A 12,007-nucleotide genomic window follows, 5' to 3' on the forward strand; every position below is an offset into this window, starting at 1 on the left:
CCTATATTACCAGTCAGGCAGTTTCCTATATTACCATTCAGGCAGTTTCCTATATTACCATTCAGGCAGTTTCCTATATTAGTTTATTAGATGTTATCTTTAATTATTCGGTTTCCATTAGTATTAGGAGTCATATCTCTATATATAAGATGTCCGTCTTGTAATCAAGATCACAGTATTATTGAATAAAAATTTTGAGTTCTTTGGAGTTGTTCCAAATTTACGCTTCTCTCTGCGTCATTTGGTATCAAAGCAGGTTTCTTCTGTGACGATGGTGAATAACATGAATGTCAATCTCCCCGCTGCTGAGGGCCGTGAGAACGAGCCTATTACGCGGGCTGAGTTCAATCAGTTCGTGGATCAAACCGATCGGAGGTTTCAAGAGATCCTTGATGCCATCCAGCGTTTGTCCACAAACCATGCGCCTGGCGTTCTTCCAGCCGAGCGAATTCCTGTCGTTCGTGATCCCGAAGATGCTATGGGGCGTGGAGGAATTCCCCGACATAGGCGTCAAGACTATGTCGAGGATACGGAAGACGAAGACGATGATTTCCAGGAGATGCAGATTCGTGGTGGTCGCCGATACAGGGGATTCCAGGAGGAGCATGTTCGTGGGAATCGACGTCAGGGAGGATATCGACGAGATCCTGAGCAGTATCAACTAAAGGTAGATCTCCCTACTTTCAATGGGAATTTGGATATTGAAGATTTCCTTGATTGGCTTTGGGAGGTCGAAAAATTCTTCGACGCTTTGGATATTGATGAGGATCGCCATGTGAAACTTGTGGCGTACAAGTTGAAAGGTGGCGCTTCAGCTTGGTGGGAATAGACTCAATTGACGCGACGTCGACAAGGCAAGGCTCCTATTCGATCATGGGGTCAGATGAAACAGAAGTTGAAGAAGAGGTTTCTCCCAACGGACTATGAGCAACTGTTATTTCAGCAATTGCAGAATTGCTGACAATCGAATAGATCGGTCCAAGCTTATACGGAAGAGTTCCTTCGACTCTCCACTCGCAATAACCTGGATGAGTCCAAGGCACAACAAACTGCTAGGTACATTAATGGTTTACGACTTAATATCCAGGATCGGGTTTCTTTGCATCGACTATTCTCTGTCGAAGACGCCTAAGATATGGCGCGAAAAATTGAGGTGCAATTGGAGAGGACTAGCCCTAGTACTCGTGGTAGCAATTATTCGGGTCGTGGGTCATTTGGGAAAGGAAGACAACCTGATATTGCAAGTTCTAGTCAACAAACACCTGATTCGAGCCGAGTTCCAGGGGCTACTAGTGGGACGCCTAAGGAAGCAGTCGCAGCAAGCAATCGCACTCCCAATCAGAATACCCAGAATCCATATGCCAAGCCCCAACCGATCAGGTGTTACAAGTGTAACGAGTTGGGCCATCGTTCCAGCGATTGTCCTCGTCGTAGAATGGCCAATATCGTTGAACATGACGAAGATGTGTATGAGGAAGATTGGGAAAATGAAGAAGAAGTGGGAGTGGAAGATGAAGTGGGCGAGCAAGTTAACTGTGTAGTGCGTCGTCTATTGCTTACTCCGCGGACGGAAGATACCAGGCGGAATCGCTTTTTCAGCGCTCCACGATCTTGTCAACGACAAAGTATGCGATATCATTATTGACAGTGGAAGTTGCGAGAACATAGTGTCAAAGGCCTTGGTGGATCACTTGCAACTAAATACGGAGCCGCATCCCGTGCCCTACACGATCGGGTGGATACGCAAGGGAGCAGAACTTAAGGTAAACCAATTATGCCGTTTACCTATTTCGATTGGGAAATCATATCAAGATACTATTGTCTGTAATGTTGTGGAGATGGATGCGTGTCATGTTTTACTGGGTCGGCCATGGCAATATGATGTTGATGCTACATACCGAGCTAGGGAGAATACGTATTCTTTTGTGTGAAAAAGGACTAAAATTACTTTGAGACCGAAGAGTAATTCCCCTCAGATTGTGAAGAAGCAGAATACAGGGGTTATGATGGATATCCGAAAGCGTGAAGGGATGTATATGATTATGGACAAGAACGACTAGCAAGTTGTGGTTCATGTTCCCGACATTCTTAAGCCCTTATTAAAGGTATTCAGTGATGTTATGCCTGAGGATTTACCTGACGGATTACCTCCTTTGAGGGATATCCAGCATGAGATTGATTTTCTTCTAGGTGCTAGTTTTCCTAATTTGCCGCATTATCGGATGAATCCGAAGGAGAATCATTCTACAGGAGCAAGTGGGAGAGCTCCTTCGAAAGGGCTTCTTGCGTGAAAGCAAAAGTCCATGTGCAGTTCCTGCGCTTCTCACGCCAAAGAAAGACGGCACCATGCGTATGTGTGTAGACAGTCGTGCCATTAACCGGATTACTGTCAAGTATAGGTTTCCGATTCCACGACTTGATGATATGCTAGACAGACTTGCTGGATCACGGATTTTTACGAAGATCGACCTTCGAAGCGGATACCACCAAGTTCGCATCCGTCCTGGCGATGAATGGAAAACGGCCTTCAAGACAAGTGCAGGTTTGTACGAATGGCTTGTCATGCCGTTTGGACTCACTAACGCGCCTAGTACTTTCATGCGTTTGATGACTCAGGTTCTCAAACCTTTTATTGGCAAGTTTGTGGTAGTTTTCTTTGATGATATACTCATATATAGTCCGGATGGGCGTTAACACATGGAGCACTTGAGGGATGTCCTACTAACCTTGCAGCAAAATAAATTGTTCATTAATCTGAAAAAGTGTAGCTTCATGACAGAACGCCTCTTGTTTTTGGGTTTTGTTGTTGGCGCGGATGGACTTCACGTTGATGCAGATAAGGTGGCTGTGATTCGCAATTGGCCAGTTCCAAAGAATGTTGGCGAGGCTCGGAGTTTCCATGGTTTTGCAACATTCTATAGGCGTTTCATTCGAGATTTCAGTACTATTATGGCCCCGATCACTGACCGTTTAAAAAAGGGCAAATTCCATTGGGGAGATGAAGCTTCGGCCAGTTTTGCTCTTATAAAAGAAAAGCTCTCCACGGCGCTGGTATTGATGCTCCCTGATTTTGAGAAAGTGTTCAAGCTGGATTGTGATGCTTCCGGCGTCGGGATTGGCGCTGTCCTTTCCCAAGAAGGTAAGCCTATAGCCTTCTTTAGTGAAAAACTTAATGAAGTTCGCCGGCGTTGGTCGACGTATGAGCAGGAATATTATGCTGTCGTGCGAGCTATAAAGCATTGGCAGTCCTATCTTTATCGGCAGGAATTTATTCTTAACACCGATCATCAGGTTCTTAAATATATCAAGAATCAGAAGCACTTAAATCGAATGCATGCACGATGGGTTTCTTTTCTAGAGCAATTTAATTTTGTGCTTCGTCACAAAGCAGGCCATTTAAATAAAGTGGCAGATGCGCTGAGTCGACGTACTGCGACACTCGTGACCAGGCGTACTGATGTTGTCGGTTTTGATCATCTATGTTCTCTTTATCCTGAGGATGATGATTTTGGTGAGATATGGGAGAAGTGTTCTGAAACAAGTTGTCATGGCGATATGATAATTCAAGAAAATTTCTTGTTCTTTGGCAATAGATTATGCATTCCACGTGGTTCCTTACGTGAACAACTCATTCGAGAGCTTCATGGTAGTACTCTTAGCGGACATTTGGAGCGAGATAAAACTATAGCCTTGGTGGAGGAGCGGTACTATTGGCCTCAACTGAAGCGAGACGTGGGGCGATTTGTCAGTAAATGCTACATTTGCCAGACCGCTAAGGGCCACTCTCAGAACACTAGTCTTTATACCCCATTGCCTATTCCTTCGGGTCCTTGGGTAGACATATCGATGGACTTCGTATTGGGACTTCCTCGCACTCAACGGGGTTTAGATTCTGTTTTCGTGGTGGTTGACCGATTTTCAAATATGGCGCACTTCATCCCTTATAAGAAAATTTCGGATGCTTCGCATGTGGTAAGTTTATTCTTTCGTGAAAGAGTCCGTCTCCATGGTATGCCGAAGACAATCACTTCCGATCATGACACGAAATTTCTGAGCCATTTTTGGCGTACTTTATGGCGTTTGTTTGGGACTGATTTACAGTATAGTAGTTCTTTTCATCCCCAAACGGATGGTCAGACGGAAGTTGTGAATTGTACTATGGCGGATATCATTCGCTGCCTCTGCAGTGATATGCCTAAGCAATGGGACCGGTATCTTGCTCCTGCTGAGTTTGCCTTCAACAACTCGGTTAACCGCTCTACCGGTACATCTCCCTTTTAGGTCGTTTATGAGCGTACACCACAGCATACTCTGGATTTGGTTCCCTTGCCCAAGATTCCAGGCTATAGTGTCGCGGCAGAGAATTTGGCGACCAGAATTAATGAAGTCCAAGCTGCTGTGTCTAGTCAATTGGCTGCTTCTAATTCAAAGTATAAGGAGGATGCTGACAAACGGCGACGTTCGAAAATTTTTGAGGTAGGCGATGAGGTAATGGTTTTCCTGATAAATGAGCGTTTTCCTGTAGGTACCTATAATAAACTGAAGCACAAGAAGATTGGTCCTTGCCGCATCCTGAAGAAGATCAACGACAATGCCTATGTAGTTGACCTTCCTGGTGATCTCAACATTTCCCCTACATTTAATATGGCAGACTTATTTGAGTATCATGCTTCCGATACACCCCTCTATCATGATCATAACTCGAGGGCGAGTTTTTCCGAAGAGGGAGGGAATGATGTAGAACAGTTAGCCTGTGATTATCTTGAACAATGTGATCGCCGTAATCACCGGAAATCTCGGCAGTTTTTCTGATTTTGGGGAAAACAACCATTCAGGGAGTTTCCTATATTATCATTTAGGCAGTTTTCTATATTACCAATCAGGCAGTTTCCTATATTACCATTCAGGCAGTTTCCTATATTAGTTTATTAGATGTTATCTTTAATTATTCGGTTTTCATTAGTATTAGGAGTCCTATCTCTATATATAAGATGTCCGTCTTGTAATCAAGATCACAGTATTATTGAATAAAAATTTCGAGTTCTTTGGAGTTGTTCCAAATTTACGCTTCTCTCTGCGTCATGCTTTCACCTTGATTACATAAATTATTGGTAGTTGTGAACATTGGTTGAACAATGAGGATAACACGTTCGATGAACCTTAGGTAGAATGCTTAGGAGAATTACCGAAAAAGTCTTAAATTTATTGCAATTGTGCCAATTTCGGCAAGGTCATGCCTCAACCAGCTCTCTGGCAAAAAGGTTTAAGACTCAATTGCAAAAAAAAAATGTTTAGGACTGAATCGATACAATTGCAATAGATTTATGAATTTTTTTGGTAATTATCCTAGAATGCTTTGATTAGCTATATTTGCTAGGGACAACTTTGCAGTTTGTGCCTAACTGTGTCTATTAGAAAATTAGATTAGGATCTAATCATTCATGCTCCACTTATTTATGACCGAAGAAAAATGTGACTGCTTTTTTAAGCATCATAATGTCACCATAATCATAATTTCCCTCATTCAATATCAATTTTTCTTCAATTCATGAAGTTAATTGCCATGACTATTAGCTATGGAAGGGGTGCAAAAACAATTGAAAAGGTTATTGAAGTAGGAAAACTACTATACTTCTTTTTAAAATCGAGAACTTGAGATTACATGCATGATAGAGATTAGTGTGTGAAGCAGTTAATTCTATGCTTAAATCATTGCAAGGATCATGTAAACATAAGAATATTAATACGACGTTAATATATATATATATATATATATACTAATGTATTATTTGGTGATGTCAAATCTTCATTTTTTTTTAAAAAAATCTTAATTTCCTTCGGATTCTTGTAAACCCATCGAGCAAAAAAGAGTAGTACACGTGCACCAGCTGGACCGTGGAAAAACGAGAGATGAAATAGTTATGAGTTGCACTTGCAGAGCGCCATTCCAAGGTTTCGGGAGGTGCCGAGGTATACAATTTTCTAAGGAACTACGATCGGATCGAGGACAAGAAGCCCCCACAAAAGACAAAATGTAAGCAGGTGAAGTCCATGATTTAGGACAAAAAGAAAGATAGAAAAACCGAAATTTCATAAAATAAGTGAATCTGAACATCGGTCTTTGCATAGCCCAGCTGTCGAAGGAGTTGCCAAAGATTTAAAGACATTTTTTTGAGGAAGTACACATTGAGCGAGGACAAGTAGCCACACAAAAGACAAGCAACACGCTTTCTTTTCACCAGCCATTTGGGCTCCGCTGGCCAGCACCACTTATGGTATAAATAAAAGAGTTAATATCATAAAATATTTTAAATTGTATTCACTGTAATACAACTATTCGAACTTTTTTGTATTGCTAAAAATTTTAAATTTTCTCACTATGACGCAAATAGCCCCAACTTTTTTTGTGTCACGAAAATCCCGAATTCATACTAGTGTGACAAATATATCCGGGATGTAATTAAACTAGAGGGCATATATATGTCACACCGATATAAATTCGGGGTTTTTTTATGACACAAAAAAAGTTTGAAGTATTTGTGTCACAATAGGCATAGTTTAAGATTTTTCATGGTATTTACTCTAAATAAAATTCCAGATTTTGACCCCAAAAAAAAGTAGCCACACAATAGACAAAATGTAAGTGGGTGAAGTTGATGATCTAGAACAAAAAGAAAGAGAAAAATCGAAATGTCAATTAAAATGAGGACAGAAAGTAATTACATAACTTCAAGTGGTTTCAATATTATTTCTACATTTTCGATGATTTAGAACAAAGAGAAAGAGAAAAATCGAAATTTCATTCGCTTTTGTAGATTGTTGAAAACGTTTTAGTGCTGCATATATGTATAAATACATTTTGTATCTTAAAACATTTTGGGAGAGCATCACTCTTTAAAAACCAGCTTTTGTTAAATAAAGAAATTTCGCAATATTTAGTTGTAATCGTTTATCTTACTCATTTAAGACTACGACGCTTTGAAGAATATTTTTGCTATATTATGATAATATTCTGATATCGCTTCTAATTTGTAAAACGTTTGAATTTTCTGACCTGAAGGCTATTTATTTTAATTATCGTTTTACCGTTCTTTTGGAGGTTGGCAAAGCAATATTTGTTGGAAAGGAGAACTTCGGTATAATGATGCTAAAGAAAGAATGATAAATTGTTGTCTACTACTCCCTTGCTCTCATATAAAGCTAACATATGGGGAAAATAGTTACGTTCGTAGCTATTAGTTTTTGAATGTGATAGGTGACTTTTAGTGCTCTGTTAGCAATTTTTTCCTTATAGAGGTTGGTCATCAGTTGCATCGACCGTGGACCTGAGGTGATGATTAATTAAATCGAAATCTTCGTCCACAAACCTTAACCGGAAAAAGGCTACATCCCCACTCTACATTTCTTCTGATATACTAGTGTTGAGGCATGCACCACGCGCGTCATGTGCGTGATCGTGGATGGGTTACATATGATGAGAAATGAATCATTTTTTGAAAGAAATGGTGTATTCGTAACAGATAATTACTATTATTATTAAGCAATGTATGAATTATACGGTAACTCGATGAAAGAGAGGGGAGCGGCCTGGCGGGCAGTTTCAATTTTGATGCAAGGGTAATGTAGGAAAATGAAAAGTGAGACAAATGAAAATTTTGACGCATATGTATAAGTTCGCTCTGTAATTTTTTATTGCGTACTCTAAAATAGGGAGAAGATATATGGGTGGTTGCTTTGTGATTTAGCAAACATACAAAAGCCACTTTTCAGAAGTTAAATGTTCCATATTTTTTGTGACAAGCAATTTTTAAAACTTATCCTTTTTCATGGACGTTCTATTCAAAGAATTATCTAATGAATATATTTTCTAATGTTTCCCTCTAAATGTGTTGATCTCCACTCTTTCAACTTATCAGGAACCATTGGAGTTTACCCCAGTAGTCACCATTTTTACTTGGGAGGGGGGAGGTGGGGAGTTTGAATCCCCACCTTCTCATAGGGGTTAGGGATAGAGACGTGTAGTTCTAGATGTGGGTTTCAAATCCCACTCCCTACAAGAGGTAAAACAAAAATCTGAGAGTGATTTAAGAGTTAAAGTAGGACAGACCAAAAAAAAAAAAACTTCTCAGGGAAAATTCTTGAAATTTATTATCTTGTTCTACTTTGTACAAGATGTGGCATTAATCCTTCCACTTGAACTTGGAAGTGGTCATTTACTATCCCTTTTCTCATTGCATAAAGGCTCAGTTTTCTTCTTTCCTTGGAAATAATATGAATGCTAATTTCTGAAACAGGTCGCAGAAACGGAAGGGAAATTCTCAGAGGAGCTGTTTCGTAGGATAAGAAAGCAAGATGGAGGGAAAGCATTTTGCTCAGAAGACATACCTCTAGGAGGGCCATTTGTGTACAGGCATCTGGGAAGCATGGCTTCTGTAGGGCGTTACAAGGCCATCGTCGATTTGCCCCAGTCTAAGGTACATAACATACTACCACGCCATACTAATGGTTTTCTTTCCTAATACCTAGATTTTGATGCGCAAGTTCTTTTATAATTCGCTGAATTAATAGTTGTCACTTATCCAAATATTCTTTTATGCAGAGGCCAAAGGAATGTCACAGGCGGGTTTCGTGAGATGGTTGGTTTGGCGTTCAGTTTATTTCACTATTGATGCCTGAATTTTTTGTTGACAAAAAAAGGAAAAAAGAGAAAAAAAAAGGAGAGAATTAATGAAATGATAAAATAAAAATGAATGAAAAAATGATGATAAAAAAAGGGAGAAAATTCCAAATAAGGGCCTGAAGTGCCCTCATTTTCTCAAATAAGGGTCTAAAGTGGACTTTGTGTCAAATAAGAACATGAAGTGGCATGTCAGTCTCAAATAAGGACCTGAAGTGGACATGAGAGTTTTAAATAAGGACATGACCTCGCCGGTCGTCGGCCGGCGAAATATTCCGACCGGCAAGGTCAAGGGCATTTTCGTCCCAAAAAAATTTAATTTTAATTTCATTTTTTTCTTTTTCCCTTTCCTTTCTTTTTCCTTTTCTTTCTTTTTTCCTTTCTTCTGGTTTCCCCTGTTGGCTGACCGGCCGGCCACCGGTGAAGCCCGGCAGGGCGAGACGAGGGTTGCTTGTTGCCGGCGAGGGTGCGAGGGCGACCCTCATCCAGCCTTCGCCGGGCTTCACCGGTGGCCGGCCAGAAGAAGGGAAAACCAGAAAAAAGGAAAAAAGAAAGAAAAAAAGGAAAAAATTCAAAAAAGTTAAAAAACGAAAATGCCCTCGTCACAAGAAAAGTCAAGTCCTTCTTTGAAACAGATATAGCCACTTCAGGTCATTATTTGACACAAAATCCACTTCAAACCTTTATTTAAGACTAACATGAAATTTCAGATTCTTATTTGACACAAAATTCACTTTAGACCCTTATTTGATAAAATAAGAGCACTTCAAATTTTTATTTGAAATTTTCCCCAAAAAAGGTTCCGAAACAACCATTTTCTTTACTTCAGCCCAAATACACTGAAAGAGGGCGAGAGCAGAGAGCATTTGTTGCATAGATTTGAGAAACTTTTGAGTGTCTCGAAGTCATTCTCTCGGCGATCTCCGCCAAATCCTCTCCTGCCTCTTTGTTGCCGATCGTCGCCGTCACCGGATCTCTTCTCGTCACTCTCAGTTCGACCGCCACAGGAAGCTCTGTTCGCCATGTTCTTGGCCGCGAGGACTCGAAGCAGGTTATTTGTGTTTGAAGCTTCATAGCCGTTGCTCATCTTCACAGGAAACGCTTCCCAGATCCTCCTTGTGCAAGCTTGACTAGTAATCACAATCAAGAATTTCTCCTCACTAAGGTAACACTTCAACTCAATCTTGCTTTGTTCTGATGAAAGAAAAAATTTAAATGTCATGATTTCTGTTAAGATCAAATCAGCTCTGTATGAGTTTACTTCATTAATTGTACACACCATGGAATGATTTTTGTATGAATCCGGCATCAAATTCGAGCTCATGACAATTGGCTTCACTCTTCCGCTGAACGCGCACGATATGTTTGATAAAATGTCTCTTAGAGGTGATAAAAAAAACTCTCTGTAATCGTTTAAGTTGGGAACACGTTAGCGTTGTTCAGGTGGAGCAATCTGAGCCGGTAACCATTTGACATGATTACATGCGTATTTTACATTTGCTGAACATATTGCTGAATCACTGTTCTCTTTGTCTTGTGTTCTATATTCCCATGGATATCAATGGTGGTTGTTGGCGAGGTGATGATGCTGAATCCATGGCCTGAGTCTTGACCATTACACACATCTGCACGGATTTGCTTATCGTGTCCCTGCTTGCTTTAATCATGCCATGTATTTGTGAATGTTAAACGGTTGGTGATAGAGGTGGAGATTGATGGCCGATAGTAGGCGGTGGCTGATGGTGGTGGTCGATGACTGGAGCGGTCGACAATGGGGGCCCGGTTCATGCTCTCCCCTAGCGACCATTGCTTTAGTGATGATAACTGTTCGTCATTTATTCAAGATTGATCAACAACTTGAAAGATTCACTGATAACATAGTCAATACATGTAATGAAATCAATATGAAAGATGCATACTGCTTCCTGCTACTTGGGATGATAGTATTGCAATACAGCGTATACTGTTTGAATCATGCCTGCAAGTGTTACTATAACAGCTAGGCCCGAAAGAACCGACCATGGATTGTCATGAAAGCATTTAGGAGTTGTGCGCAACAAAGATAAGCCCGTTCATGCTTAAGAGACTCGTTTAAAATTGTGAAGTGAGACTCTAGATAGCTCCCCTTGACAAGTAGCGTCCTTGCAGACATCACCGAAGAAGTGTGCAACATCCTCGTTGCTCATGCCGTGATTCGAGATGATTTTACGGTCGCGCAAAAGTTGTACATCATTGGCCGTGTGAATGAGGTATCCCATGAATGCGGCATAGGCGGTTATGTGCCCATCCCCTTGACCACGACACTGTTCAAAAACAACCATATTGGGGAGGATCCATTTGAGATCATCATCTATGGTTACTTTTGGAATTCCAATGGTTCCGCGTTCACGGTCAAACTTGATCTCTAGGAAGGTGCTGGCTTCCCTCTGCTTGAATTCAATTCCCACACGATGGAGCTCAGAAGTAGATCTAATCAGATGATGAGACGAGCTCTTGTTTATTGGATAAATGTCTCGTTGATCCCAAGGTATTAAGCTCAAATGAAATGAATCAAGTAAATGCACTCCTTTTGGATTGCTTCGTCATTCCCAGACATTACCGGATACTTCCGGGAAGCAGCTGAAGAAATGGAAGGTGAGATCGGTCAAGGATAAGGTTCCTTTTGGAACATTCGTCGTTTCAAACAAATCCTCGAGAACAAAGTACGGGACCTGATTCTCAAGCCGAAGAAGGTCCCGCATAACAGAAGCCAACACGTATGAATTTTTTAGTAGGGTATCAGTCCGTGCAACCCCTACCATTTGACGGAGGAACTGAATGATGAAGCATCCATCAAGAACCATCTTGTCAGGTCCGCCGAAACTGTCGGTGCTCTCTGAGTAGCACTGTCGGATCATTTCCACTTTCGGCGCCACCATATCAATGAGGTCCTCGAGGCCAACACCGTGCGGTTGAGTTTGGTTCAGCATGCTGTGGAGGTATCTCCACTTGTGTTCCTGAAGCATTCCCAATTGCGCTTTCCCATGGTGGTACGGGCCAATAGAGATGATGTGATGCCGGCATGCCTTGGCGTTTCCTCCGGCATGTGCCTGGGCGACTCTGAAGATGCTACATCTGCTTTTGTGTGCTGATTCATTCAACAATTTTGACGCTGCTTCAATATCTTTTGACATGGAAGGCAATAACTGCTGCTTCACGAGCTCGATCTCATGTTTTTCGGCTGTTGCTTGACGACCTCCTCGGTTGTTGTCCATGCCGAGTTAAATTGTAGAATCAAGGGGAATTTCTTGCTGGAATTTCGATAGCTAGATAAAGAATCGAAAGGATATC

General features: G+C 41.1%; 1 pseudogene; it reads right to left on the bottom strand.

Moving 5' to 3' along the window:
* Positions 1-9,513: 9,513 nt before the first annotated feature.
* On the bottom strand, positions 9,514-12,007 carry LOC115686725 (UPF0481 protein At3g47200-like; annotated as a pseudogene).

This window comes from Syzygium oleosum, unplaced genomic scaffold, assembly GCF_021117445.2.
Source record: "Syzygium oleosum isolate NSW1041296 unplaced genomic scaffold, Sole_v2.1 Sole_v2.11, whole genome shotgun sequence".
NCBI lineage: Eukaryota > Viridiplantae > Streptophyta > Magnoliopsida > Myrtales > Myrtaceae > Syzygium > Syzygium oleosum.